We start from the raw sequence: 7,500 nt of genomic DNA on the forward strand, positions 1-7,500 counted from the left end.
GATTCAACTACTTATTCCTGTGTTGCTTTATCACACAAATTGCCATGTTTAATCATTTGGAAAATATCACTAATAGTTTGACTTATATTTGTGCAATTACTATCAACTGGCTACAGAGCTAGTTTGGAAAGCACTTTCAATAGATTTTTTTTTTTTTTTTTGCAAATTGATTTTTATTGATAATTTCAAAAATGTAAACAACAGGTAGTCGTAACCGAGATACAACATCAAAAAGAACCCGGAGATGTGAGCATTAACAGGATCCGTAGGGGGAATGCTGCATTTCGACTAACATATTGCGTCTCCAAAAACAGATCTAGAGTTGCAACTACTCAGATATGTAAAAAAGAAGAAAATAGAAGAGGGAGAGGAAAGATAAAGAACAAGAGAAAAAGAGCCCAGAGAAAAGGAGTAGAATTACTCCCAAGAAAGGGGAGGAGGGGAAAGGGTATCCCAAGGAAAAAGATTTAGAGCAACAAAAAAAAAGGGGGGGGGGGTTCTCTCCTCCCAACTCATGGAACCCTGCTACATCAATAGCAGGGGACTACTTAAATGTAATAAAAAATGAGGTTTTATCCTCAAAGGGAAGATTTATAATGGATTGTCTCTTTGTATTCGAGCCAAGGGCTCCAAGTGGCATTAAAGGATGTGTTTCTCACTTCTAGAGACGCAATGAAGTCCTCCATTGCCATATAATGATCTAGGCAGGCGTTCCACTCCTTCATAGTAAGAATCACTGTAGATTTCCAGTGTACTGGAATAATTGCCTTGTAGGCACTTAAAATATGTCGTAATAGTGATTTCTTAAGTCGATGTCTGGGTGTACGAGTAAGATTTAATAGCCAAAAACTAGAACAACAGGGTAGATCTTCGCCTAGAATAATGTTAGTTGTCTCCACCACTTTGTTCCAATATGGTTGAAGAAGAGAGCATTCCCACCATATATGTAGGGGGGTACCCACGGCTGTCCTACATCGCCAACATGTGTTGGGTACTCCGGGGTAGATTTTCGCAAGGAGATTTGGGCATCTATACCACCTTGTGAGTACTTTGTAGTGAGTCTCCAGGGCCAAAACATTGGTAGTTAGGGAAAAAGTATTATTATAGATATCTTCCCAATCATCTGTAGTAACTAAACCCGCGAGATCTAGTTCCCAATCCCTGACATACTTAGGTTGGGAAGAAAATCTGTGGTCTATTATCCATTTATAAAACGTAGATAGAGTGTGTCTGGGATATGATTGGGAGAGACACAGCCGTTCGAACAAAGTCATAGCCCGTTCACCCCCCCCCCAGAAGAGCAAAAAGTCATTAGGTAATGTTTAATTTGGAGATACCTCCATATTTCTTTGTTAGGTAGATTCCATTTAGTCTGCAATTCGGGGAAGGGTATCACGCCAGACGCATCCAGCAGCTGATCTACTCTCAGGATGCCTCTTTCTCGCCATAAACAAAACGACAGGGAGTGGCAACCTGGGGGAAACTCAGGATTCCCAAACAATGGTAAAAGTGGAGAAGGGGGCGCGGAAACGTGGGGAATGGTACGTAGAAGACGCCAGCTCAGAAATAGAGGGCCAGCCAGTGGATGCATTACCCGGGGGACTTTAGAGAGCCAAGGGGAATCCGAGCTAAGGGAGGGAAGAGAGGCCAATTCGATATCTACCCACTGTTTCCTATGGAGTTTGCGGCTCCACTCCATTACTCTCGTAAGGAGTACTGCTTGGTAGTATGAGAAAAAGTGGGGAAGTTGAAGACCTCCTTGGTGTTTTCGTCTAAAAAGAATGTCATGCTTAAATCGTGGCTTACGTCCCGCCCAAACGTAGTCTCTAATCTTACGTTGTAGGGAGGTAAACCATGATCGAGGGATAGCGATGGGCAATGTTTGCAGGAGGTACAGGATTCTGGGTAAGATGTTCATCTTAACTACCCCTATTCTACCTATCCATGAAATTTTTTTCCCACCCCATTTGGTAAGGTCAGATTGGAGTTTGGATAAAAGTGGGGGAAAATTTGAGTGGTAAATCTGAGAAAGATCCCTATGGAGGATCACCCCTAAATATTTTAATTGTGTTGGGTGCCATGCGAAGGGCGAAATGGATTGGAGAACTTGGAGACTCGTCTGATCCAAAGTTAAATTTAATGCCGTGGACTTTTGCAAGTTAATTTTGAAATTGGAGAGAGTGCCAAAACGCTTAAATTCTTTAATGAGATTGGGTACTGAGGTCAAAGGGTTGGATATCACTGCGAGGAGATCGTCCGCAAACAAGGCAAGCTTATATTCTGTCTTTCCCACCTGCAGCCCCGTGATGTTCACGTTCTGACGAATGGCCCTCGCCAGGGCCTCCATGCATAGCACAAAGATAAGCGGTGACAAAGGACAACCCTGACGAGTGCCATTCCGTATCTGAAATGGGTCCGACAGCTCCCCATTTATACGGACACGAGCCGCGGGCCCAGAGTATAGGGCCCTAAGTCTCTGTAGTCCTACTCGGCCCAAGCCCAAGTGTTCCATTACCCCCAACAGAAAATCCCAATCAACTCTATCGAACGCTTTTTCCGCGTCAGTGGAGAGAAGAATAGAAGGAGATTTACAGGTTGAGGCGTAAGAAATTAAATCTAGGACCTTCGTGGTGTTATCTCTAGCCTCACGGCCCGGGACAAACCCCACTTGGTCCGAGTGCACTAGGGACGGAAGGAAGAGTTTTAGGCGATTCGCCATTAATTTGGCGAAGAGCTTTAAATCTACATTTAACAGGGAAATGGGCCTATAGCTGGAACATTGGGCAGGGTCCTTACCCTCCTTAGGGATCACCGTGATGTGTGCAAGCAGAGACTGGGGAGAGAAGGGGGACCGGTCCGAAACCTGATTAAAGGCTCTAAGCATCAGTGGCAACAAAACGTCTCCAAATGTCTTATAATATACCAACGGGATCCCGTCGGGGCCCAGCTCCTGCCATTAGGGGTAGTTTTAATAGCTTCCTCAAGCTCTGAAAGAGTGTAGGGGGCCTCAAGTGATTCAACTTCCTCCGGTGAAAGTGTGGGAAAATTAATTTCCCGTAGGAACTCTGCAATAGAGGCCTTTCGGGAGAGGTCAAGCCCTGCTTCGGTAGAACCTCTGAGGTTATATAACTCGGTGTAATAACTTCGGAAGGCTGCTGCTATCTCTGTCGTGGTACTCTGTGTTGGTCCAGCATGTGTTTTAACTTTGGATATGAAAGATGCTGCCCGTTGGGCCTGGAGTGCCCATGCCAGCAGCTTCCCAGGTTTATTCCCCCATAGAAAATAGCGACTACGGCATTTCTTCGCCTCCAATTTCAGTCTGTAAGACATAAGTGAGTCTAATTCCTTCCGAGCCAATAATAGAGGCTGAAGGGTATCATCTGACAAAGCGGATTTATGAAGAAGTTCTAGGGCTTGAATTTTTTGAATCAAGGCCACCCGAGCCGCCATGTGTTGTTTTTTCCTTAGAGCACCTAATTGTATGAGTTTGCCCCTTATAACGCACTTATGGGCCTCCCAGACCACCACTTTATAGATCTCAGCAGTGTCGTTCACGTCAATATATTCAGTAATAGCTTCCCTAATCTGCTGTTGGCAATACGGATCCTGAAGGATCAGCTCGTTCAATCTCCATGTGTAAGAATTGAGGCGAGGTGGGGACAAACAAACCCCCAAAGAGACTGGAGCATGATCAGCCCAGGATATGTTACCCACTGCAGAGACCTCAACCAAGTGTAAAAACCTATGAGTGATAAATAAGTAGTCAATCCTAGTGTAAGTGTTGTGCGGGTGTGAGTAGAAAGTGAAGTCATGAGTAGAGGGGTGTTGTACCCTCCATACGTCAATGAGTTGGAAATTATGTAGAATTCTCCGGACCCTACGATGGAGTTTATCAGAGTACCTAGGCGAGGGGTTAGAGGAGTCAAAACGAGGTTCCAGGGACCAATTTAAGTCCCCACCGAAGAGCAAAATTCCGTTAACATGGGGCTGGGCTAGGGTAAGGACCCTTTCTAAAAAGGCCGGCTGTGCCTTATTTGGGGCATAGATGTTAAGAAAGGTGAGAGCCCTATTGGCCACATTGCAATTGAGAAGCAGAGCCCTGCCGGGAATAAGTTGATGACATACTACATCGGCAAGGGTAACATGTTTGGTGAACAATATTGCTACCCCTAGGGTTTTACCTTCAGTATTATTGGAGAAATAACCTGTAGGGAAGTCCCTATTCCTGAGAGAAGGGGCTGCCCCCTCTTTAAAGTGGGTTTCTTGCACAAAGGCAACATCTGCTTTCTCGGCCTTAAGTTCTCGCAGGGCCCTTGACCGTCTCTCAGGAATGTTGAGTCCCCGGGCGTTAATAGAAACCACCTTTATCAGCGCCATATTCTTGGCTTAAAAAAGGGAAAAAAAGGAAAAAATGTAGGATCTAGCCTCCTGAAGATTCCAACAATATGGGGCAGGGGTCGAGCACACGCAAATCCAGCCAGCGCAGGAAGGGAGGAGAGAACCAGAAGGAAAAAAGAGAAAAGAGAAGAAGGGGGCAGAAGAACAGCAGAACAAAAAGACATAACAGTGTAAAACAAGAGAACAAGAAACAAGACACCGCTCCCGGTTGTTCGAGCGATGGAGACAATAGTCCCATCAATCGGACCGGGACCAAACATTGCGGTGCAAACGGGGTAACAAGGAAGGAACGAATCCACCCTCCGACACAAACCACATAAAAAAAATATATATATATTACATTTTTTTAGCGACCACAGGAATGCAAATACAACTGATCAGCATAATGATAACAATACGCGCCCCCAACTAATTTAAAGCAGTATATACTATGGTAGAGATGCGGGGTCATCTCCTTAAACGAGTTATACAATGTTCAGGCCTCTCAAGCTAAAGGCAATTATCAGAGAAAGAAAGAAACAGGGCCTGGGAGGCATTGCGTCTTCCGACTGCATAGAATCTCACTGCGGAAATCCATCCAATAGGTAATGGCCCCCTCCACAGAGTCCCTGCGTGGCGTCACAGCTGTCCATGGGCTGAAAGTTCCCCTGTCATAAGCAAAAGTCACAGATCAGATAGAGGGATACTCAGGTCTACGCAGCCGGTGAGGAAGATGCAGAGGGCGGGGAGGAGCGATTCCACTTTTGCGATGCTGAGGGGGAGCCCACTGTTTGAAAAGGAGGGTCGACCCGTGGGGGTTGAGGGGGGCGGATCCTCGAGCGTACGGATTGCCACTCAGGGGTCTGCACTGGATCAATTGACAGAGTGGAGCAGAAGAGAGCGACATACTCAGGGGTCCGAATCGTGGCCGTCTGACCCTCATTAGTGGCTGTAATGCTGAAGGGAAATCCCCATTTATATTTGATGTTATTCTTACGGAGGATGTCCGTTAAGGGCTTCAATTGACATCTAGATTGTAGGGTGTGACGAGAAAGATCTTGAAAAACCTGAATGGGCGAGCCATTGAAGTCTAAGTCGCCAGAGTTCTGGATTTTTCTAATTATCTCGTCTTTTTGGCTATAGTAGTGTAGGCGACAGATAATATCTCGTGGCCGGTCAGACTGCAGGCCTCTAGGACGCAGCGCCCTGTGTGCTCTGTCGAAGACAATGGGGTCGTTTGGATCGGTCTCCAGGACTGCACCGAAGATTTTGTTTAGGACATCTGGGATGTTTTGTTGGGGTATGTCCTCAGGGATGCTCCTCACCCGCAGGTTGTTTCTGCGTCCCCTATTGTCTAAATCGTCAAGATGGTCGTGTAGGTTCTGAATCTCCTCTGCTTGAAGTTTAATGGTGTCCACCAATACATGATGGAAAGCATTGGATTCCTCTCCAGTAGACTCCAGCGTTTCGATGCGAGAGCCTAGCTGACTAAATTCGGACCGAAGTGTGGACACTTCTGAGTGTACTACGTCCCAAAGCCTACTCTCCAAGGATGTGAAATCTGCCTTGGTGGGCAAGGACTGCAAAAGTTTAAGGACTTTCTGCATATCCTGTTGTCCAGTGGAGCTCAGAGCAGGTGTGATCGCTCTGGATTCGACTTTTGTCCCAGACCCCTCAGAGTGAGCGGGAGAGGTGGGCGTCGACGGGACTGACATGTCCGTGTCTTTTTGGAGATTGAGATATCTTCGAAGGTCCGAGCGGGGGGGAACTTCAGACAGGCGGACTGGGGTTCTTACTCCCTTACGTTTCCTGCGACTCATGAAAGGGCGGCTTTTGAATCCGGAGAGGGTAAACCAATGAAGAGTAGCAGGGAGAGGATTTAAGCGACAGCCTCTTTATGACAGGAACGGAGACATAAGCACAGGATGACTGGACGCCACTAATCCCACGGAGACCACTCCCTCGTTCCCGTTTCAAGCAGTTGGGGACAGATATCTGAAGAGCACTACGCAACAATCATTTAAAAGAGAGGGACAGGTGCAGCTGCGGCTATAGAAACCAGGTTGCATGGTCGTGGAACGCGTATATATCGGATTGGCTGCGAAGCCGTGTCGGGTCCAGCATAAGAGTGTAGGGGTAGCAAGACAAACCCGTGGTCGCTATGCCGGAAGTATGTGTCAGAAGGTGTCAGACATTACTCCTCGAGGTGGCCTCACATGGTGGATGAAGGAAGCATCCACTCCCAGGAAGGTGGGGATAAGTTCACATGGCAGTGCCTACTCCAATAGGCAAGATGTTTTGTTATAATACAAGGAAGTGAGACAACAGCAACAAGGGGGTGAGATTCATCAGGGTCCCACAGTTTCGGTTCTCCTGGTCAGGCAGGGAGAGCGTATTTAGGCAAGGAATCCACTCAGTATTGCCGTCACTATGCGCCATAAAAATATAGGTCACCGAGCCCACTATAACACAGGGTGGGAGTAGTGAGAAGTGGGATAGGGGCAGCTGCAGGCCACTCCAAGGATCACTGTTTCCTCTGACAGAGCCTAGCCCGGGCAGTCAATATACCCCAAAAGCAAAGGGGAGAGGGTTCCCAGCAGCCCCCACTACCTGCAGCACATTAAGAGTAGGTCAGTGTCCCCCCACTGAACCGCAGCTTCCAGTTTATACAACCTGCCAGACACCAAGATGGCGCCGCCGGGCTCTAATCCTGAGATGCAGCAGCGCTGGTACCTGCACCCCAGCCAGCGGGGGAGAGCTCGTTGGTGGAATCGGTGAGAGTCCCGTCAGTCACAGGGCCCCCCTCTCGCCCGGGCAGTGGAGAGCGGAGGATCTTCAATAGATTTTTTAGTGTAGCCAAACTTACATCAAGATTAGAGATGCTTGAGCCTATCAAACCTTCTACACTCTTTTAAATTTTGCTTGTTTTGTAACACTGGTTTCAAGCTTTTAGTAAATTTTCTGAAAAATAAAACAACCACGTGGTTGTAGTCGGCAGGATTTGAACCTGCGCGGGGAGACCCCAATGGATTTCTAGTCCACTCGGCCACGACTACCTCTCATGCAATGTGATGTTTTCACAAAAGTTTCTCTATGGGTTGAGCTACTTCATTTCAGGCTGTG

The sequence above is a fragment of the Pseudophryne corroboree genome, unplaced genomic scaffold (assembly GCF_028390025.1).
Source record: "Pseudophryne corroboree isolate aPseCor3 unplaced genomic scaffold, aPseCor3.hap2 scaffold_1194, whole genome shotgun sequence".
In the NCBI taxonomy this organism is placed as follows: Eukaryota; Metazoa; Chordata; class Amphibia; order Anura; family Myobatrachidae; genus Pseudophryne; species Pseudophryne corroboree.